Here is a 24775-nt window from a genome sequence, read left to right as displayed (position 1 = left end):
GGCAATTAAGGTGAGAAGTGCAAATTTATTTCGCATTCACTCTTTCAATTAGAACCAAATCAAGAAAGAAATTTAGTGAGGAATCCATTGCACTGTTTGCGAGAAGAAATCAAACATATGTGTGGATTTTTTACTTAAGGTCATTGACTCATCAATAATAAGGGTGATTTTACTTTTTGATCTTATGATTTCATTGACCAAGTTTTTTCTCATTTCTTGTGCGATGTGATTAATGCAGGCATTTGTTGAGTGAAGAATGTGGTATATATTAACGCTATTTAACTGCCGCACATCTATTTCAGAGCAAAAACTATTGAAGTTACCTGGATCTGGTGAACTGATTATTCCCCTTTCCTGGTGGACCTGCTGATTTCAGGGAAACCTGGACATGCGTTGTGGGGCCGCGGGTGGCTCCCTGCCCTGAGGCGTCCCTTTCATTCGCCCTCATATGATTCCCCCCCCACCTTTCCCTTCTTTTTCTCCCCTTTCCCCTCTTTATGAGTCTTTTTCGTACCTTTTCTATCTGGAAAGTGTAAATGGTGAATTTTAATAGTTGGGCTATGGGATAGGGCTGGGCTGGACAACGGTCACAGCCCGCTTTTTGTTGTCTGTATACCTGGCGACACTATAGACCTCAGCCCATAGAAGACTTTGGTATATTCTTTGTTTTTTCTACTGCATTGTTTAATGGCGATTCCTGTACCATATGTGGTTTACACAGTATTGTCTCGATTCTTGTGTTACATGTTTATACTTCCTTAATAAACTTTTGAATGTCAAAAAAAAACTATTGAAGGACTGATTTTCTTTGGCTATTTTGTATGCAGTACAAAAGATCTTCATGGTTATTTCTTTCTTTTGGGCCAAGTGTTTTAAACAAATCATTTCAAGATGTTAATTTTTTCATTCCAAAAGAATTTTTAAGGCGGTCTTGTGTGCAGAATTTTCTTTGTGATCAAGCATTTTGAGCTGCTGTGATAGCTTGGTGCCATAACTGGTTACCTCATTATTTGCCCATTTACTTCGACATCTTCATGCCATTTTATTCTACGCCAAGAATACCAACTTTTTTGCACACCTTGCACCCAAGCTTCGGATCATGGAAGTCAAGTCAATCGTATTTCTTGCAAAAGGAGTTCTTGTTCCAAAGTCCAGCAACTTGGCCAGGCAGTTTCAAGACTTTCATGATAATCTGGATCAGTGCAAGAGGGGCTATCCAGTGTGTCTGAAGTAAAAGGCAGAACTTCATCAGAAGACACAGAATCCAATTCAATTGGTAAAGAAACACATGAAGATACAGACTGTAAAACAGTTAACTGTTCTGTGTTCTCTGTCCTAGTTCACTTATTCATCATTTTTTACTGCCATGGGCAAAAAAAAAAGCTAGTTATCTTTTTCATGGTAAAAATGATAAAAAAAATAGTTTTTTTTCTAAAAGAGTCTAGTAGATGAATGAATGAGATGATGGATGAAGATTAGGGATGAGCCCAATGTTTGAGTCGAACGTAAGTTCGAGTCGAACATTGGGTGTTCGCCTGTTTGCCAAATAGCGAACAATGTGGGGTATTCACAGCAAATTCAAAAGCCATGGAATACCCTTTAAAAGTCTATGCAAGAAATCAAAAGGGCTAATTTTTAAGGCTTATATGCATGGTATTGTCATACAATGTGTTTTGGTACCCGGGGACATGTATCAATGCAAAAAAAAGTTTTAAAAACTGCCATTTTTTAGGGAGCAGTGATTTTAATGCTCAAAGTGAAACAATAAAAGTGAAATATTCCTTTAAATTTTGTATCTGGGGGGTGTTTATAATATGCCTATAAAGTGGCGCATGTATCCCGTGTTTAGAACAGTCCCTGCACAAAATGAAATTTCTAAAGGAAAAACAAGTCATTTAAAAGTCAATTTAAAAAGGCTATAATGAATTGTCGGTCCTCGCAATACACATAAAAGTCATTGAAAAAAAGGCATGGGATTCCCCCACAGTCCATAAGCAGGTCCTTTGGGTCTGGTATGAATATTAAGGGGAACCCCAAACCAAAATGTAAAAAAAATTTGCATGGGGCCCCCCTCAAAATCCATATCAGACCCTTCAGGTCTGGTATGGATTTTAAGGGGAACCCTGCAACAAAATTAAAAACAAATGGCGTGGGGGTCCCCCCAAAAATCCATACCAGACCCTTATCCAAGCACGAAACATAGCAGGCTGCAGGGAAATAGGGGGGATTAGAGAGCAGCCCCCCTCCTGAACCATACCAGGCTACATGTCCACAACATGGGGAGGGTGCTTTGGGGTAGCCCCCTAAGTTAATGGGGACAAGGGCCTCAACACCGGGCAAGGGTTGTGGGGGTCTGTGGGCAGGGGGCTTATTGGAATATGGAAGCCCCCTTTAACAAGGGGACCCCCAGATCCCGGGATCCCCCTGTGTGAAATGGTAACGGGTACAAATGTACCCCTACAATTTCACAAAATAAGTGTGAAAATTGTAAAAATGGTATGACATGGCTTGGGACAAGTCCGTTATTAAAAAAACAAAAAATAGAGCCGCATGCGCGGAGTCCAGGATGATGGGCATGTCCTGCTAGAGCTCTGACCCCGTGAAGAAGGAGAACAGCTGAATAAAGACAGCCTACCAACATATAAAATATAAAAAACTCTTCCTAAAACTTTTGTGAGGTGAGAGAAGCATTTGGGATAGAAAATAGTATTGGGGGAGTCTGGAATAAGTTTAAAACTACCCCCAGCAAAGGCGCTCGGGCAAAGACTGTAGCGAAAATGGCACCAGTCTCTTTAGCCTCAGGCACAATCACCTCGGAGCGCATGATTAAGACAAAGCTGTCACAGTAAGTCTCCTCAGATGATTCTGACACAGAATTATTTCTGTCACAAAAATATTCACAAGAACCCACTGCATCCCCAAGCCTTATAAAACAATTTGAGAAAATGCTACATAAAGCATTAAAGCATACCTCAGTACAAATAACCAATAATCTGAGAATTGGGAAACTGTACAGCAGCGCTTGAACTTGAAGTTGAGGAAAACTCAGCATATGAATATATGAATGAAATAAAACCCCTTAAAGAAGAGAACATAACATTAAAAAACAAACTGGAAGACTATGAGAACCGCACAAGAAGGTCCAATTTGCATTTCAGAGGCATACCTGAATCGGTCATAGACTTACCCTCCACAATAACAGCGTTATGCCAAGAATTGCAATCAGGAATACTGATCGAAAGGCTGTAAATGGACATGGAGCACAGAGCCCTCATGCCTAAAAAAACTGATGGACCCCCATGCAACATCATAGCAAATTTCCATTTTTATCGAACAAAGGAGCAACTCTTAATTGCGGCCAGAAAGAAAGACAACTTAACCTTCCAAGGTCACAATTTTCAGATTTAGGCAGATCTCTCTCAAGTGACCATTTCCAAAACATGTGCCATGAAACCACAATTAATGGAATTGTAACAATACAACATCACATACCAATGGGGTTTCCCATTCTTCATACGCTTTAACTACCAAGGAACTGGACACATCTGTAGATCACCGAATGAACTTCAACAAGCCCTACTAGACCTTAAATTGGTTTATGTACCATCTACAGCTACAACTTCGCAAAGACGAACAGCATCTACTTCCTCCCTACCAAACTCATCCCCAGCAGTGGAGAAAAACGGAAACCATCACAATCATAAGAGGGGCCGCTTTGTATCCCCTCCACAAGGCCAAGAAGATCCTATGGACTGAAAGGCTATTCTTTAAGGAACACAATTATATGTTAATAAGGAATTTATGTTCCCAGACACAGCATATTCAATTTATTAACTATACTCATATGACCCCAAATTCATACCCTATACTTGTATTTTAAAAATAGAATACAATTTGGGTCAGGGTAAAATCCCCTATTCATGTTACATCAGAGTATACTGAGCCCAATTACCTGGGAACATCATTCTCAATAGTTCTATATTTACAGTTGCAAAAAACGTATGTGAACCCAGTCGACCTGAAAAAAAAAGGAGCTTATCTGAGTATTATGTACTCGATACCCATTCACATAGGGGGTGATCAGAACAGCAGCCCTTATACTATATTAAAAAAGAGGAGAAATACTCCAGCTTTGCCCAATCAGGGTGCAGAATGCACTGTGCAGCATGCAGTGCATTGCAGGGGGCAAACACCTGCCGAACACCCTGCAAATTATGGTGTTCCCTGAAAGGGGTGAACAACCAATGACCCTTTATAACTTTAGGCTACAGGAGGAACTATGGAGAGCAGTGTTTAGGCAGGTGGTGGTCTGCCTCTTTTGTGACCAAAGCAGGCAGCTGAGATACCCCCCTACAAGATTAACGCACTGACACACTGACCTTTTGGGCATTCCAAATCTTTCTGGAAGGAGAAGATTGCTTGACATTGAAAGGAGAGGTATGAGAGGAAACAGCACACATGACCAGGGACTTAACCCTTTCCTTTCTCTCTGGAGCGATTCCCCTGAAGTTGGGCACAAGGGGTATCTCTCTAGCCTCATGGAACTGATGACTTCTTGAGAATCCTTTCCTACTGAATTGTGTTGGGCCTGGGGCCTGAATGTCTGCTGCTGCATTGCATTCTTAAATAAAGAAGACGTTTGCCTACATGCTGCCTTTGTGTGAATTTCTTCAGCTAAAGTGGTAGATGTGGGGAGAGAGCAATAGTTTTAGTAATGCCACTTGACTGTTGAACCCTGGGAGAAGTGGGCCAGCATCTAGATACCCCTGGGAATGGGGGGGGGCAGTCACACAACCAGGAGGGTCAGCAAAGAATCTGGTCACCAGCCCCCACCAACATCGAGAGGAAGAAAGAGAGTGGAACCTCCGGGACTCAACAGTTTTCCAATGAAAAAGTATTAGTGAAAGTTTAGTATTTACTACCTACTTTTACAGGTAACAGAGGTTCTAAAAATATATGTTCATGACAGGGTCACTTTAAAGTGAATATCTACTATTGCAGTCAACTTTAAGAAAACCCTACTATATGTTTGTTATGTGTTCCTATTCACAGAGCATACCTAAAACATGTTTTAAATATATCCTTACCTTTTGGATGTTTCTGAGCAGAAGGGGTCATGGCATTTCTTAGCTAGCTCGGCGTGATCTGTCCAGGCTGGGACTGACTGTGTTCCATTCCTATTACCATACAATACAGAAGCCAAGCTTCTATGGTAAACACAGCTTCTCAGCCCCACCCATATCAAAGAGTAGAATTTCTCCTTGCAGGAAGTTTCAAAAAGAGCATCTGAGAACAAAGGCTGCAAATTTTATTTTTGAGTTTTTTTTTTCAAATTCTTTATTTATTCAAAAGGAGGCAAGTCATCCAGTGTCATATCACATTTCCAGAAATTACATACACATTTTCTTTTAACTGCTATTCATTTCATACTAACCTAATATTCCATGATTATATAAACGAACATATATACATCCTCTTTCACCAATACCTATGTGTATGTCTCCACTGTCCCAGAAGAGATGTGTGGTCAAAACAAGGACACATAGGCGCAAGACACCTCATTTCCCAGATATGCATCCCAACAGTCTCCTCCCCTCTTCTGAGTATACAAATTGATCCCATTCTGCCCATGTTATCATGTATTTATTTTTTCTGTCTTGTGCTGACAACACCAGGTCCTCCATGACCCCTATCTTTCTTACCCTATTTAGCCACTGAGCTATCAAAGGGGGATTAGAATTCCTCCAGTGGAGAGTAATACAGGCTTTAGCTGCATTGACCAAATGACATAGCACAGACCTTTTATATACCTGCCGGGGATTTGTGAACAATAAAACAGAAAAAAAGCAGGGTCGTCTGATATTAATAAATCTGTAAACTTTTGGCAGATCCAGTATTGTCTAATCTTAGGGCAGGACCAAAATATGTGCAATAATGTCCCCTGATCCTCTCTACACCTCCAACAGCGGTCTGAGGCCTCTGGAGAAAATTGACTTAGTCTTTCCGGGGTATAATACCATTGTGTTAATAATTTATAATTAGATTCCTGAATCCGTGTGCATATTGAAGAGTTCAACGAGAGTTAGACAATATTCTGTCATTGGGCTGGGCTAAAAGTCCTATCTAGGTCTCTCTCCCATTTACCAATACCTGCCATCCCAAAATCATCTGAGGGCATGCTAAGCAAGGCATATATCTTAGATATTATCCAAGGAAGGGGTTCTTCTCCATTATAGTATAGCTCAAATTTAGTTAATTGGCGCAGGTAATTTATCGGTGATCCCAAGGACCTAAAAAAGTGGCATATCTGCAATGCCTGCCAAAAATGTAATTCATACCTCCCCCCTGGTTGCATCAATGTGGCCACCGTAGGCCAATTTTTGAGTTTTGATATATGTATGTGATATGTAATGAATGTAAAATAGGTATAAATCCAATGGATGCAAAACTGGAAATATCTTTTAAAACTCAAATTCTTTATTAACAGATTTTTTTAATATGCATTATATACCCCAAAGCATTTTTGATGTCTTTATTCCTTAAAGTGTGTTTGACCACTTCAGCCCCGGACCATTTTGCTGGTCAAAGACCAGACCACTTTTTGCGATTCTGCACTGCGTCGCTTTAACTGACAATTGCGCAGTTGTGCAACGTGGCTCCCAAACAAAATTGGCATCCTTTTTTTTCCACAAATAGAGCTTTCTTTTGGTGGTATTTGATCACCCCTGCAGTTTTTATTTTTTGCGCTATAAACAAAAATAGAGCGACAATTTTGAAAAAAACACATTATTTTTTACTTTTTGTTATAATAAATATGCCCCAAAAATATATAAAAAAAAATGTTTCCCTCAGTTTAGGCCGATGCGTATTCTTCTACATATTTTTGGTAAAAAAAATCGCAATAAGCGATTATTGATTGGTTTGCTCAAAAGTTATAGCGTTTACAAAATAGGGGATAGTTTTATGGCATTTTTATTAATATTTGTTTTTACTAGTAATGGCGGCGATCAGCGATTTTTATTGTGACTGCGACATTATGGCGGACACATCGGACATTTTTGACACATTTTTGGGACCATTGTCATTTATACAGCAATCACTGCTATATAAATGCAGTGATTCCTGTGTAAATGACACTGGCAGTGAAGGGGTTAACCAGTGGGTGGCAGTGTAGGGGTTAAGTGTTCCTAGGGGTGTGTTACTAACTGTGGGGGGCTGGGCTTTCATTTAGTGAACACTGATCTCTGCTCCAATCACATGGAGCAGAGATCAGCGTCACTAGTTGCTAGGCAGAATGGGGAAATGCTGTTTACACAGCATTTCTCCGTTCATCCGCCCCGTGAGACGATCGCGGGTATGCCCACGGCGATCGAGTCCGCGGGAACCGTGACCGGACTCACGGGGGTCCCGACCGGCACGTGATGGCAGGGTGGCATTAAAGATTGGATGTACATGTACGCCATTATGCCTGCCTGTGCCATTCTGCCGACATACATTGGCGTGCGCCAGTCAGGAACCGGTTAAAGGGGTTTAAAAAAAAAACCTACTATGTGTTCGTTATGTGTTCTTATTCACAGAGCATATATATATTTTTTTTAAATATAGCCTTACCTTTTGGATGTTTCTGAACAGAGGGTGTCATGGCTGACTGCAAGCATTTCTTAGCTAGCTCAGTGTGAGCTGTCCCAATAGCTGGATCAGGGGGTTATTTACTAAAAATGGAACATACCAAAATCTGGTGCAGCTCTTCTTCCAGATGTTAGGCTCCATTCACATCTTGGCATATCGGGCATCAATCACAGGACTCATGTTGCCCTAAAGAAGCTCTTGTACTTCTTTTGGGTGACAGTCATCCTGTGATTCTGTTTGTACGATTGTCAAGCCGCATTTGGGGTGCTAATGAAAGTGACAAGGAACGCACGGAAGTCCACTATTTGGAATCGTGGGCTGAATCACATCGCTTCCACCCACGATTCGGAATGTGGAGATGTGAACGGAGCCTTATTGTCAAAGTTTAATTGAACAAGCTGAAATTAGAAGCTGATTGGCTACCAGGCACAGCTGCATCAGATTCCGAGTGCGCCAAGTTTATTAAATCTCCCCCACAGTGTTCAAGCCTAGTATATCTAATGAAATATTTGCCTCCAGATAGCGTTAATTATGGTAAACACAGCTTCTCAGCCCCTCTTATGACAAAGAGAACCCAGTAGAATGTCTCCTTGTTGGAAGTTGAAAAAAAAATAAAAAAAGATGAAAAGAAAAGCTTTTTTTTTTTTTGTTGCTATGTGTATGGAGACATGGTGGACATATAAAATAAGTATTAACTCAGTTGGATGCAAAGATGGAAATATCCATTAAAATTCAAAATAATTATTAACATTGATGTTCTAGACTTTTTTCATTTGCATTATATACCCCAAAGCATTTTTGATGTCTTTATTCCTCAAACTGTATATAAAAGGGTTTATAAATGGAGTAAACACTGTGTACATCAAAGTCAGTATCTTACTGATCATCTGTGACTTCCCTTCATTTGGAAAGACGTACATGGAGATTAGAGTCCCGTAAAATATAGACACAACTGTCAGATGGGAGCTGCAAGTAGAAAAGGATTTCAGTCTCCCTGAAATGGATGAAATCTTTAATATGGTTAAAGCAATGTAGATATATGAAAGTACTATCAAGAGGAATGGCAAAACTGCGACAGCAGTGCTAAGCAAGGTGGACTCCATCTGAACGATGGATGCATCTGAGCAAGAAAGTTTCACCACAGGAGCGAAATCACAGAACAATTGATCAATAGTATTTGGTCCACAGAATTCTAATGAACACACACCATGTATTAGAAAACATGCTACAGAATAACTTAACAGCCAGGCTATAAAAGCAAAGGTGATACAAAGAACTCGGCCCATAATGGAGGCATAATGTAAAGGATAACAGATGGCTAGATAGCGGTCATAGGACATCACCATCAGAATAAAACATTCAGATGCTACTGATACAATACTAAAATAAAGCTGTGTGATACATCCAGGATAAGATATGGATGTTTGCTCATGTAGGACAATATTAAGCATGTTCGGGGCAATATCAGTAATCAACATGATGTCAGATACAGACAGCTGGGTGAGGAAGAAGTACATGGGAGAATGGAGGGTTTTGCTGTAGGACACCAGTGTGATGATCAGGAGGTTTCCACATATTGTTACACAATACATCAAAAGGATTAAGGTGAAGACCAAAAGGTTAAACTTGCCCATATTGTGGAATCCCAACAAGAAAATTGTTGTAAAATTACTATTGGGTATGATCTGTGTAACAATATTAAAAAGATTATGTAAATATATAAAATGGCACATAAAAATATCTATAGAAATAGGAATAGAAATTTTACAAATTGTTTTTAGTTTATATAAATCATTTTTTTTTTACGTTTTGGATAGAGTTGTAAGGCTAGGAAGAGGTTGGAAATAAAAATAAAGGGGAAATCTTCAAATGGGACCCTTTACGATGGGAATTGTGCAATGACAAACTGTTGGTGGAAAATCCAACCGTATGTATGCTCCATCGAACAATTGTTTTTCCAAGGACAAATGTTGGATGGCAGGATGTTCAGATTGTGTGTACACAAGTCCGTCAGACAAAACTCCAAAGTACAAACATGCATGCTTGGAAGCAGGGACGAGACAGAAGTGGTCGGTCTTGTAAACTAGCGTTCATAATGGACAATTAACATTCGCAGAGCGCAGCAAATTATGAAATCTCTAAATGCACATCCTCTTCTTCTTTAATGAAATAATGATGAAGCTGCTATGCTGGTGATACTGATGGAGTTATTGCAAACTAATTTTCAAAGGCTTTTTTTTTTCTAGTGATATCAAAAATAATATTATTATGCTTGTTATTTTTTATTTTATTTTTTGGTGCAAGACGTTTTTAAGATCAAAGATACAACTATGTTAGTGTCCCTTGTTAATTTTACATTGTATTTTTTAAAACATAACTGTCTACTCCCAAACTGTCATTTGAAGTAAAACACATAGCCAAGTATTATTCTGCACAATTAAAAAAAGAAAAAGAAAACAAATATAATTAGACATGCTATCTGCCACGGGAATGCAACCAAAAAGGGCATTCTATGCATCCAAAAATATATAAAATATAACAAATCAAATCATTATTATTTAACCAAAAAATAAAATAAAAGCCTCATGTATGTGTCCTGCTTAATATAGGGGGTTTACAATGCCAAGAGTTGGTAAAAGCAGAGGTCTGTAACCAGGAGATAATTCCGAAAATCATCTGGATTATTCTCCTGGAGCTTCCGCAGCAAAGGCATTTGACATAATTGGTCACGATTAATAATCCTCCTCTTCCTGTTCCTCGACTGGATTTGGGTCAAAGTAATAAATCCAAGGCCAATAATAAATAACACATTTTCTCCTCTGATTCCACAACATGGCTGCTTGACAAACGGCCATTCAGAAACAAAATGAAAAGTACGAAATGAAAAGCGTGAATCGACGCTCACCAAACTTCTACTAACACTAAATTAGCAGAAGAAGCACAGATGGCACCTAACAATTGAACTTCCTCTTTTTTGGCTCATCTAGTACATCACTACGTTCATGTTTGTTGGCTGACAATTGTTTGCCATTTGTATGCAAGACAAGTTTTGGGCCAACGCCCTTTGGACAAAAGTCTGAGGCTTTGTCTGCGGAAAATCCAATTGTGTGTACGAGGCTTTAGAGGGCATTTTTCTTTTTTTTTTCAATTGTATTTTTATTGAAAATTTTCGAAAGAGTATACAAAGGGGAGTATATCAACAGGACATTTGTCAGTGTCAATAATGTTACAGACCAAAGGCCAAAGAGCAAGAAAAGGAAAGTAAACAAAAAATAAATAAACATAAGAAAAAAGTAATATAATGGTTAGGCAATATCAAGTCACAGGCACAGTTAAAGCAGTAATGCATCCATTAACGGGGGGGGGGGGGGGGATAGGGGGGGAAAAGTCAGTAGGGGGGGTGTAAGGAAGAGTCCAATGGGTGGATAGGCCAGGTAGCTATGTGTCTGCAAGGAAAGCATAGCCAACCATTGGATCTGGGGCATGCTCATTGCCGGGAGGAGCCTATACCAGGTTGAGGCATCCTCGGGGAAAGACATGTACTGGCGGGGGGGGGGGTAAGGAAGAGCATCAGGTAATCCTTAAGGGGGGCTATAGGGAGTCCCGGAATAAGCTGAGAACGGTCCCATAAGTCCCAGACTCGGGAAAACCTAGGCAGTGTATCATGAACAACAGCGGTAAGGTACTCCATCCTACGGATCTGTTCCAGGGTTTGCAATATCTGTGGGAGCGTTGGTGGGGACTGTGACAGCCATCTGACTGGTATGGCCCGTCTTGCTGCCAGTAAAATATAGCCTAAAAGTTTCTGGACATTGGCAGGCAGGTCAGGAAAGGGTAAGCCTAATAGAAAGTGGATCGGGGTTAAAGGGAGGATAGTGTCGGAAAGTTCTTGTAGGTATACATGTACAGAGGACCAAAAAGGTTGGATGACCGAACATTCCCAGAAAATATGAAAAAGAGATCCAATAGCCTTCCGACACCTCCAGCAGAGTGGGGAAGCCCGGGGATCATATTTATGTAGGAGCTGTGGGGCCCTGTACCAAAACATTAGAATTTTATAGATTGTCTCCTTCTGTTCTACACATCGAGACATTTTAGAGGCAGTCTCCCACATTTTCAGCCATTGGGGGGTGGTAATGGTCTGGCCAAGAAGCCTAGACCACTTGTGCATGTAGAGGTGACCTGGGCCAGAAAGAGAGGGAGAGGCCTGTAAGTACTTGTAAATTTCAGAGATAAGATTTGTTTGGTGTGGACCTTGGGAGCAAAGAAGTTCAAAGGGGGTAGGGTTATTCAAGGAAAGGGTAGGGTTTTTGAAGCTAAAATAATGTCTGATTTGAAGATAGGAGTAAAACAGACCCTTGGGGACCTGAAATTTACGTTGAATATTAGCGAAGGATAGAAGCGAATGTGTAAGTGGATGTACCAGGTTACGAAGTTGGAAAACGCCTGCTCGTGTCCAAGGGAGCATGCGCGAGTAAGACAGGCTGTCCGGGATATCAGGGTTAAACAATACGTTTAATAATGGCGAACACGGAGAGGCCAGGGAGAAACGTTGGGCACATTTCTTCCAGATAGAAAGGGTAAAGAGCATGGGGCGCAGAGAAAGGTTCCTGAGTTGATGAATAGAAGTTTCCAATTCTGCCCAAATCATCGAGCAGGGGTGGACCGGAGCAGTAATGCTCATTTCAATGTCAGACCACACACTGGATGACATTCTATGTGACCATACTATGACCGGTTTCAAGTGTGTAGCATAATAATATTTAAGGAGGTCTGGGGCCCCCAATCCACCTCTAGCTCTGGGAGTGAGCACTACCGAACTAGCTATCCTGTGGGCCTTATAGCGCCATATAAAGTTAAGGAAGGACCTCTGTGTAGCTTTGAGTTGGGGCATGGGAACGGGGATCGATAGCGTCTCAAATAGGTATAAAAGTCGTGGCATGATAGACATCTTCAGGACATTGATGCGACCCATGAGGGAAATGGGAAAAAGGTCCCATTGTCGCAAGAGTCGGTCGATGTCCCGAAAGAGCGGTGGGAAATTAGCATGATATAGGCCAGAGTAGGAAGAGGTGAGGTTAACCCCTAGATATTTGAGGGAGTCCGTACACCAGCGATAAGCGTAATTGCGCTGCAGAGGGGCAAGCTCTACAGGGGGAATAAGGATAGGTAGAGCTTTCGTCTTATTAGTGTTGATCTTATATCCAGAGATCGAGCTAAATTGGTGCAGGAGAGCATGTAGACAGGGAAGGGAGGTGTGGGGTCTGGTTAAAGTCAATAGGATATCGTCAGCATATAGAGACAATTTATACTCTGTTTGGCGTAAATGGACCCCACGAATGTCAGGATGGTTACGGATAGCCGCTGCCAGGGGTTCCAAACAGAGAATAAAGAGCAAAGGGGATAGCGGACAGCCCTGCCTAGTGCCATTGCTGAGAGAAAAGGATGGTGATAAGTAGGAGGATAGTTGAACTTGCGAAGAGGGTCTGGAGTACCGTGCCCTCAGGGCGGCGATAAATGGACCTGCAATGCCAAAGCGAGAGAGCGTAGCAAACATAAACGGCCAGCTGAGTCTGTCGAACGCCTTTTGAGCGTCGAGGCTTAGTATAAGGGCTGGGCGGTTTGTTTTGTTTAATAAGTCAATCAAATCTACAGTGCGCCTAGTATTGTCTCCTGCATGTCTAGCCAGTACAAAGCCGACTTGGTCCTTGTGAATGAGCTGCGGTAGTAAGCGGGAAAGCCTATTTGCCAAAATCTTAGTGAAAATGTTGTAATCGGAATTTAGCAGTGCAATACGCCTGTAATTATCCGGGAGGGAGGGGTCTTTACCCGGTTTCGGGATCACAGATACATGGGCATGGAGAAACTGGGGGTCAGGAATGGTGCCATTTAATAAGGAAGAGAATAGGGAGAGAAGGTGTGGACTCAGCAACGGAAGGTAGTAAGAGTAAGGTAGGCCATCAGGGCCAGGGGCTTTTTGAGTGGGGAGATTCTCCACTACCGCAGCTAATTCCTCAGGGGAAATAGCGTAATTTAAAGACGGGAGGTGGTCAGGGGAAAGTTGGGGGAGGGGCAGTGATTCCACGAAGGAGTTAAATTTCTCCTGGGTGAAAGAGTATTGATCATCAGCGAGTAAACAGTTATACAACTTATGGTAGAAGTTGCCAAACGTTTTAGACATTATAAGAGGGCAGTAAGTGGAGGAACCGTCAGGCTGTTTAAGAGAGTCAGGATAGGCTTGGAAAGGTCTAGGTTTAAGTTTGTTTACTAGTATCCGGTGTGGTTTGTTAGAGTACTCGTAAAACTTCTGCTTTGACCATAGGAGGGATTTGTCTATCTTCTGCAAATCAAGTGATCTAAGGAGGTTGCGTAGGTGGACAACCATCCTAAGCCCTGACACCGTGGGAGAAGAGAGCAAACGGTCCTCAGCCTTGCGAAGCCTGAGAGTCTGGAGCTGATTGCAATACAATGCCCCCTAAATACAGGTTTATGTGTCTCCCACAGAGTCGAGGGCTCGGAGACGGAGCCAGCGTTAAGCTCGAAATATTCAGTAAGGGACGTGGTCAGTTGAGCTTTAGTCTCAGGGTTACGCAAAAGGGTCTCATTGAGACGCCAGTGACAGGAGCGGGGGAAGGTCGAGGATAGAGAGAGTTCCAAATGGACCGAGGAGTGATCCGACCAGGGGACAGGATTAATTTCCGAGGATACTGCAGCTGTCAAGAGGGGTGTGGAGATGAAAAAGTGGTCTAATCTAGAAAAAAGTTTATGAGGGTGGGAGTAGAAAGTATAGTGTTTCTGAGTAGGATGTTTAATTCTCCATATGTCTAATAAGCGTCGGGCTCTGATAAGTCTGTGGAACGATTTGGAGAGGGAGTCTACATTGGAGGGGGTTTTAGGGGGGAACAAGACATGTTTGTCTTTACCAGGGGACATGACCATATTAAAATCTCCACCAATCACTGTAAAAGGGTGTGCATACTTATCTAACACATCAAAAACAGCACTAAGGAAGCGGACTTGACCAGAATTGGGAGCATATACATTGAGGATTGTGATAGGTTGAGACTGAAACATGCAATCCAGAATAATAAATCTGCCCTGGGGGTCCAGGTAAGTAGATTGGATTCGTAACGGGCAGGAGCGGCTAATCAGGATTGCCATGCCCGCCTTGCCGGACGGATCCGAAGCCAAAAAGGAGGTTGGAAACGTTTTGCTGGCAAATTTAAGGGAACCCCCAGGACGGAAGTGTGTCTCCTGGATCAGTATCACGTCCGCCTTAGATGCTTTAAACTCTTTCAGAGCTAGCCACCTCTTACGAACAGAGTTTAAACCTTTCACATTACAGGTAAAAAATTTCAATGACATAGCAAAGAAGATTGGTGAAAGAGCATAGAGAGAAGCATAGAACAATCAGTGGAGGTTGAGTCTCCAGCAGCAGGGAGGAAGAAGCAAGAAGAGAGAAAGAAACATAGAGAGAGAAGAGGAGAGAGCTTGACAATTAGGTAAATAGTGGCGTGACAATAATATTGACAATGACATACATCTAGAAAATCGCGGCTGTCGGTCACCAAGGAAACCAAAGGAGACCGAGGCCTGACTAAAAAAAACTTCCCGAGAGGAGCTCGTGTAAAGGTGAGCGGTGTCACAGGGACATGTGAAGCACCGAAAAAAGGCTGTAGACAAAAACCAAAAACAGTAAAAAGAACAAAAAAAGGCAGCCTATGAGAAGACTGCATGGGCAGCAGCCACAAAAAAGAATAAAAAAAAAAGAAAAAACAAAAATAAAAAAGACATCCGAAGAGAAGCCTGGAGGAGAGCAACCTCCAGGAAGCCCAGGTCCGAGCCCGGAACCAAAACAGGGGTCACGAGGACCGCCTAATGTGGGAGGGGGAGGAGCCCATAGGCCACCCCCCCCCCGCCTTCCAAAGCTGTGAAAAAAAAAAGGAACTAATTCAGCCAGCTTTCAAAAAGTGAACCAACGTTCAAAATGTGAACATAGCAACCGTGCAAGAAAAAATAGGGTGAATAATAATACAACAGTTAAAAGGCAATACACTAAAGTTGCAAACATTAGCAAAAAAGGGCATTAACAATGAACAGTGCACCCCTTGGGTGTCAAGGGATAAGTGTGGGGGATCCACCATGGTATTATAACATAAAACTGCACCATGGAAAATCCAACAAGGCCCCAACTAGGGGGGTAGGTAAGCACGATCCTGTTCCGATGCAGTGTTCCTCAAGTCGGAGGTCTGAAGGGAGGTCTCCGGTGGGGGGTGAGGTTGGATCTAGAAGGCTTTGGTCGGACCGGGGTCCATATCCGGGCAGGAAGTGCGGACGGCCGAGGTGTAGAGGGAAGCGGAGCAGGTTCGTCGTCTGGAAGAGGAGGGAGGCCAAGACTGCGTAGGAAGGTGTCGCTCTCATGTAGATCATGAAGAGAGAATTGGGTGCCTTCACGGGTCACCGATAGGCGGAAGGGAAAACCCCATCTGTAAGGAACCTTGTGAGTCTGGAGATGGAGCGTTAAGGGACGCAGGTTTCTTCGTCTCGTCAAGGTAATGGGTGAGAAATCATTGAAGATTTGAATTTTGGCACCTTTAAAGTCCAGCTTGGATTGATTACGAGTGGCGAGTGTAAGCGCTTCTTTACTGTCAAAGTAGTGGAACCGAACCACCACGTCCCTTGGGTTTGCACCTGCAGGGGGTTTAGGCGCCAGTGATCTATGGGCCCTGTCCAAACGCCAATCAATATCTGGAACTTGGGGGGCCACCACGTTAAACAGGCTTAAAAGGTAGGAGCGGAGATCCCTGTCCTCCACTACTTCAGGGATGCCTCTAATCCGCAGGTTTTGTCTGCGTTCACGATTCACGAGGTCTTCTTGTTGAGATTGAAGTTGGGAAACGGAGTGTTTAACAGCAGCGTTATCTTCCTCTAACACTTGAACATATTGGACCAGTTCATCAAATTTAGTCTCTAGGGTGTCCATGCGGCCGCCCAATTGGTCAATCTCACCCCTCAGTTCTTTGGCAAGCTTCCCAATTTCCTGAGTTATGGAGTGAGTGATAGCTTTGAGCAGGGATTGAAGCTTAGCGTCCAGGACATCTGCCGTCAGCAAAGTGGGGGACCCTTGGTCTGGGGTGGGTGAGGGAGTGTCCAGGCAGTTCAAATCTGGCTCTTGGCGAGTTGAAGGGTCTAAGGCAGGGTCTCCCTCCGGTTGGGAGGAGGGGATGGACTTGTGTAGATAACGGTCCATGGTGGATGAAGTTTGGGGGAGAAGTACAGAAACGTAGGACTTTCTTTGGTCTCCTATCTTCCCCATGGGGTGCACGACCGGGCTGAGTAGGTGAGGATGCGACTCCCAGGGGTAGTAAAGCTGTAAATTGCTGAGAAGGAGCCTCAGGAAGGCGGGGGTGGGGGCATGGCCCCAAAATCACACGGTTGCCACAATCACATGGTAGCTATAGGATGGGGGGGTTCACATGCTCTGGCAGTCAATAGGCCTGGGCAGGTAGGCACAGGAGTAGAAGGGGGGGACAAGGGAGGTTCGGGGGAGCGGGGGCAAAACAGGCAGTCCAGGTGGACGTGGGGGGTAGCAGGGGCACCGGGGAGGGATGAAAGGGGGGGTGGTACCTGTTTAAAATGGCAGTATACTGCGTCGTGTAGCAATTGAGTCCAGGTGGAGGCAGTCACCGCGGGGAAGGGCAGTTTGGAATCCTCCAGGGACTTCTGGCAGGCTGCACCACAGATGGGGAGTGAGGATAAATGCTACTCCCCTCAATAGTAGTCCACTGTACCTCCGCTCAGCAAGTGGGTCGATTAGGCCCGAGGCCTAAAGATGGCGGCCGGCCTCTTGTAAAGGGGGCTATGCAGTAGGCCACAGCACGGCCGAAGTTTTCGGGGGCGATACAAGCCGCCTCTGCAGGACGTCCTTACCTCCGATGGCCGTAGAGGGGCTTCAGCCGTGTCTCAGGGCACCCGGGATGGCACGGAGGCCCGGGGACAAAGTAGGCCGCAAGATGGCGGCGGCGGTCCGGTGGGTAGAAATAGGCCGCGAGCCTGGATGGGGCTCGAGCGGCCGGCGGAGCTCGCAAAAACCTCCTCGGATAGCGCGGGAGGGCTTCGGCACCCAGCGGGGGGGGGGAGTCCAGGGCTCTCTCCCCTCACCGATCGGCCCGATGTTCAGAGGGGGCATTTTTCTAATCTTGGAAATAGTTAATTTCCCTTCATATTCTGTCTACAGGATAGGAAGGAAAAGAAAATCTAACCAACTGGACACAGCTTGGACACAAAGTTTAAAAAAAAAATAAGTTTATATCTTTATATTTAGATATACTTTAAGATTTGTGTAGACGTCTTAAAACAGTGATAAAAACACATATGATAATTATGTCTAGTTTTCTTTGAACTGTTAACATGTTTAACCACTTGAAGTTCAGGGTTATTTTGATACTTTTAGTTTATATGTAAATATCTGTATGTTTTTGCTAGATCGTTACTTATAACCCCAGACATTTTATATATATATATATATATATATATATAAAATTACAGTATCTCAAAAAAGTGAGTACACCCCTCACATTTTTGTAAATATTTTATTATATCTTTTCATGTGACAACACTGAAAAAATATTACACTTTGCTACAATGTAAAGTAGTGAGTGTACAGTTTGTATAACAATGTAAATGTGCTTTCCCCTCAAAATAACTCAACACAGCCATTAATGTCTAAACCACTGGCAACAAAAGTGAGTACACCCCTAAGTGAAAATGTCCAAATTGGGTCCAAAGTTTCAATATTTTGTGTGGCCACCATTATTTTCCAGTACTGCCTTAACCCCTCTTGGGCATGGAGTTCACCAGAGCTTCACAGGTTGTCACTGAAGTCCTCTTCCACTCCTCCATGATGACATCACGGAGCTGGTGAATGTTAGAGACCTTGCGCTCCTCCACCTTCTGTTTGAGGATGCTCCACATATGCTCAATAGGGTTTAGGTCTGAAGACATGCTTGGCCAGTCCATCACCTTAACCCTCAGCTTCGTTAGCAAGGTATCACATCACATTTTTTGTTGTTTATTTGAACATTGATATGCATATATGTGCACTTTAGATATTACCGTATATGCCTATATTCAGTTGAATCAGCTGTTATGGTAATATCTTACCTACGTTGTCTGGTTTAGAATTTTATTTTTACACAATCATAGAGGTGTATGTGCACTTTTCCCTGGGTTCAACTCTAGGGCTTATATGTTTTTAGCGCTACACGTTTTCCACCCACCAAATTTAGCACACCTGCTCCCCATTCACACCTGTGTGTATGTGTGTATGTATATATGTATATATATATATATATATATATATATGTATATATATATATATATATATATATATATATATATATATGTATATATATATATATATATATATATATATATATATATATATATATATATATATATATATATATACATATATATATACATATATATATACATATATATATATATATATATATATATATATATATATATATATATATATATATATATATATATATATATATATATATATATATATATATATATATATACATATATATACATATATATATATATATATATATATATATATATATATATATATATATATATATATATTAGAGAGAGAATACAATGGTGGGTTTTGCATTTTTTTTCTGTCACATGGTATTTGCACAGTGGTGAGTATTTACTTTTTTTTTTTAAAACACAATATAATGCCCAGTTTATTTTGTAAAATATGATATCACACTGAGCAAATAGATACTTAACATGTCATGATTTAAAATGACACATGCTTGTGGAATGATGCTAAACTACGATACCTAAATATTTCCATAGGCAAAACTTTAAAAGCCTTTAAAGGTTAACAGTTTAGAGTTAGGCTGGGTTCACACTATTGCAAATTGGATGCAGCTTTTCCCCGCATCCAATTTGCATTTCAGGAGATTGTGACTGGCTCTCTGTGGAGCCAGTTTCCACATCTCCGCAGCGGCTCCGGTACAAATTGCACAGGAGTCCTGTGAATATTCTGGTCCATTTCAGGTCCGAATTAAGCCCAAAATTCAGACAAAATAATAAATAAATAAATCAGACCTGAAACGGTGAATGGGGATGCACTAGACCTAGCTGTGAGCCGCTCCATGCTCTAGTGTGAACCCAGGCTTACACAGGAGGTCTGGTGCTATAATTAGTACTCTCACTCTGATGTTCTCACATGTGAGGTGCGATCGCTGTTTACGTATGTGTGTAGGACTGACACATACGTTTGCCTTTGCACATAAGTATGATGGTTGTTTACATGCTTTGGAACATGGGAATGACAAAATACACATTGCTTCCAGTTTCTAATACCATAGAGATGATCAGGGAAGATTTGGTCCCAGATCACATCTATGGTAAGCTGGTACAACCACCAGCTTCAGTAACAGGTTTACAGGAGAGCCGGAGAGGCACCAGAGGGCAGAGGGAGGGGGGACCCTCTTTTGCTGGCTGTAAAGCAATCCAATGGCCAATTAGCCACTAGGATTGCTTTTACTTGAACCATAATTGCCTGCCTGAAAAAACAATACAGGAATGATGCCTGTAGCTGCAGGCATCATCTCGGTAAAACTACTGAGCCTGGATGATGTACATTTTCTGGTCTTAAAATAGCATTATTATTTTCATTTGAAAGAACATGAGGAGTAGATGTTTAAATATTTATGGTGCATTGTCATAAAATAATAAATTCTATGATGGAAGATGGTTAAAAAATATTAGTTAATAAATCAAAAAAAAAAAATCAAATGCAAAAAAAATGCACTTACCATATTTTCTGTTGACACTTGATGACAATCATCTATATGTGGATATTTGCCAACATAAAAGTAAAGCAAAACATTCCTTTGTTAAACACCTTATGAAGATAACAAAAATAATAATAATAATAATAATCACTTTCACACGGGCTTTCTGATCAGGTCCACCTGTCCTATGGAGCGGCGGATGTCAGTGGTGACATGTCCCCTGACACCATCTGCTATCCAATCCGATCCTGTCCATGAAATCCAGATGGATGGTGACCCTATTTTGGCAGATCGGATTAGATAGGATCGGATGAAAATGGACAGGCGGTCTGTTTTCATCCGACCACCCCATAGAGGAGGGCTCTAACAGTTCCATCAAAACACAGTGAGCGGAGACGGACCTGTCATCCAGGCGCTCAGTGAAGATCAGCAGAGTGGTCCCCCGCAGAGCAAAGCAGGGTCTGCCAGGCAGACCACACGTGTGAAAGGACCCTAAAAAATCTGTAAATATTCCTAAAAATTGCCTCTTGTCAGAAGTTCATAAACAAAAATGTAAGATTAGACCTACAACAAAAACAAATGGATAAATAAATTATTCAGTGTCCATATAGCTAAAACCCTTTTTTCAGTTTTGGGTAGATTAGGAAATGTTTAAAATCCCTGATCAATTGATTTTTGGAAGTTTATGCCCTGTTGGGGATGTTTCCCTTTGATTGTTCTTCCAGAGACTCAACAGGAAGTGAAATAAAATCTTCACCTCTTATGCCCCGTACACACAATCGGACTTTCCAACGGGAAATGTTGGATGTGAGCTTGTTGGTGGAAAGTCCGACCATGTGTACGCTCCATCAGACAATTGTTGTCGGACTTTCCACCAAAAATGTTGGCTAGCATGTTCTCAAATTTTCCGACAACAAATGTGTGTTGTCGGACTTTACGATCGTGTGTACACAAGTCCGTCGGACAAAAGTTCAAAGTACAAACACCCATGCTTGGAAGCAGAAGCGGTCGGTCTTGTAAACTAGCATTTGTAATGGAGAATTAACATTTGTGACGTGGCAAATTATGAAATCTCCAAATGCAGCGCACAATTCTCTTCTTCTTTAATGGGATAATAATGAAGCTGCTTTGCTGGTGATACTTATGGAGTTATTGAAAGCAAGTTTTCAAAGGCTTTTTTTTTCTAGTGATGTCAAAAATAATATTATTATGCTTTTTATTTTTATTTGTGCATTATAAAAAAAAAAAATAGACATGCTATCTGCCAATAGAACTTTACCAAAAAGTGCATTCTATGCATCCAAAAACATAGAAAATATACAAAATCAAATTATTATTCAACCAAAAAAATAATGTCAAAGCAATAACTCCAAGGCCAATAATAAATAACACGTTATCTCCTCCGATTCCACAACATGTCTGGTTGACGAATGGCCATTCAGAAAGGAACTGAAAAGCACGAAATGAAAAACGTGAAAAGAAAAGCACTCACCAAACTTCTACTAACATGAAATTAGCAGAAGGAGCCCAAAGGGTGGTGCTAAAGAGCTGAAAAAACAAGTAGTACGTTTAGTACGTCACAATGTTCATAGATTGTTGTCCAACATTTGTGTGACCATGTGTATACAAGATACGTTTGAGCCCTTCAAACTAATTTCCACAGTTTTGTTATTGGAAAATTGGATAATGTGTACGGGGCTTTAGACTGTTGTCACACAAAAAAGGTGTCCCCCTCTCCTCTTCTTTACCTCAACTTAAAAATGTTGGATTTCCATTGCTTTCAATCTCAGTGACAATGGTCACCAGGACACAACAGAGAGACTGAATCTCTTCAGCAGAAGTATGGCCAGCAGTAAAAACTGGAAAATGGTTCTAGCACTTTTCTTATCTATTCAAAATTAAAAGCAAAAATGGCTTGCATATACATACAGTACATTTTAATAATGAATGAGTGTTGAAAAAAAATAATAATATAATGACTGAATAATAATAAAACAATTTATTATACTTACTGAACAGATGACGAAGCTGTAGAAGCTGTAGTTTTAGTAGCTGGTTAATACATCAGAAACCCTTCTTTAAAGAGCCTCAATGATCCCACAGGGAGCAAGCAATATCTCTGCTGATTTATGCATGTGACTAATACCATTTTTATTTGTTTCTATAAGTAGATTATTTTTGATGAAATGTACTAAAGAATGCAACTGATTCAATAAAGGTTTAGGTTAACAAACATATTTGAGGATACATTTCCCATTTCAATAATACCCTCAGCATTGTTACTGAGGGGGAACTTTAAAGCTATTGTAAAGGCTTGTCTTTTATTTTTTTTAAATATCAAACGTTATTGATACATGCTCTGTGCAGTGGTTTTGCACAGAGCAATCCCGATCTTCCTCTTCTCGGGTCCCCCTCCTGCACTTCTTGCCCCTCCCCGCCATGTGCCCCTATAGCAAGCTGCTTACTCTGGGGGGCACTCATGTGTTCTTGCTCCCAAGCCATCTCTGAGTGTCTATAAGACACACAGAATGTGGCTCGGCCCCACCCTCCACTCCCTCCTCAGTGGCTGTGATAGGCCAATGGCTCCCACTGCTGTGTCTCAGCCAATGAGGAGAGGGAGACCCGGGAAAGCTTCTGCTCTCATGCGCATCTCTGGATTGAGATGGAGCTTGGGTAAGTATTGGGGGGGCTGTGGGGGGTTCTGCTAGCTGAGGGTTTTTTACCTTCATGCACTTTAATCTATAAAATAGACATGTGCATTCGTTTTCGTCCGAATGCATTTTTCGTCCGAATTTCAGGTATTTTCGTTTTCGTTTTGACAAACGATAACGAAAGTGCAGATTCCGAAAAACGAAAGATCCGACATAAATAAATGCTTTTTTTCGTTTTCGTTGTTACAACAGTTCGATATAGAATAGGAGATTCGACGTGACCGTTCGATATAGAATAGGAGATTCGACGTGACTCCATATGTCGATTGAACCTGTGGTCGAATGTGCCTAAGTTTCGTTTACCTATATTACCTTAGGAGATTCGACGTGACTCCATATTGTCTATTGAACCTGTGGTCGAATGTGCCTAAGTTTCGTTTACCTCTATTACCTTAGGAGATTCGACGTGACTCCATATGTTGTCTATTGAACCTGTGGTCGAATGTGCCTAAGTTTCGTTTACCTCTATTAGTCCTCCTATTATAGAATAGCTTCGACAGAGAGTAAATATTCGACATAGAGAGAACAGAATCGACAGAGAGAAACGATACTGGAATTGGGTGGGGGAAGTAAAATAAAAAAAAAATAATGATGATGATGAATGTTATTGGCTGATTGTAACCAGAGAGGAGGAGCAGTAAACTAACAGAACACGTGTACAGCCAACTTACATTCACTTAGGCCGCGTACACACGGGCGGACTGTTCGCCCAACCTTGTCCGCTGAACAGTGTTTGGGCGGACAGTCCGCTCGTGTGTGGGCTTTCAGCGGACAGTTTCAGCGGACAGTTGGACGAACAAGGTTTTTCGGAAATTCCGAAAAACTGTCCGCTGAAACCTTGTTTCAGCGAACAGTCCGTCCGTGTGTAGGCTTGTTCGACAGACTAAGTTTGGCGCATGCTCAGAAAGGATTTACACGCCGAAAGTTATAATGCAGTGTATAGGACGTCGTATTTTTCGTCCCGTCGTACGTGACGTTCACGTCATCGCGCACGGTTTCAGCGGACTGTTCGTTCGTCGTGTGTGGCCATGTCCGTCCATGCTAATTTTGAGCGGACTGTTTGCCGAAACTGTTGGACGGAAAAAGTTGGGCGAACAGTCCGCCCGTGTGTACACGGCCTAACGATTTGCTAGCAGAGAGAGACAGACACACTGAATTATTTCAGAAGACAGTCAATCTTAGCTAGTCCGTTTGTGTTCCTGAATCATTCAGCAATCAAGCATAAGCACAGCAGCAGAACAATAGTGAAGCAAGCTACAGTTGAACTTAGCTTTTTCCTAAAAATCTGATGCTATAGTGTTAGTGTGAGAAGCTTAGTGATTCTAGTGTTGCTGCTATAGCCTCAGAGGCTGCCTGTGTTGTGTGGGGATCTATTAGACTTGTGTTACCTGTCTGATCATCATCACTGTGATCGCTATCACCAGTCCATCTGTTTCTGTTCAAACGAGTACTAGTATATAATATATATACAGAAACAGCAATGTACCGTTCTGGAAACGCGAAGGCAGGTAGAGGTAGTGGTCGTGGACGCGGTCGCGGTGGACGCCTTGCTAAAAGAAGTGGCAAGGTCTCTGCTACTAGTGTCTCTGACACTTCTGCCACCACAAA

General features: G+C 41.9%; 1 long non-coding RNA gene across 1 annotated transcript; it reads right to left on the bottom strand.

Moving 5' to 3' along the window:
- Positions 1 to 7591: 7591 nt before the first annotated feature.
- LOC143964018 (uncharacterized) lies at positions 7592 to 22544 on the bottom strand. The gene is made up of 3 exons (XR_013271064.1): positions 22469 to 22544; positions 20478 to 20509; positions 7592 to 9314 (listed from the first exon to the last, which is right to left on the bottom strand). It is a non-coding gene; the product is annotated as an uncharacterized LOC143964018 (long non-coding RNA).
- Between the last annotated feature and the right edge of the window lie 2231 nt (positions 22545 to 24775).

This window comes from Lithobates pipiens, unplaced genomic scaffold (assembly GCF_037356315.1).
Source record: "Lithobates pipiens isolate NorthernLeopardFrog02 unplaced genomic scaffold, aLitPip1_a1.2 Scaffold_8, whole genome shotgun sequence".
NCBI lineage: Eukaryota > Metazoa > Chordata > Amphibia > Anura > Ranidae > Lithobates > Lithobates pipiens.
The sequence above is the reverse complement of the archived record's forward strand: the minus strand, read 5'-3'. Positions and strand labels throughout refer to the sequence as shown.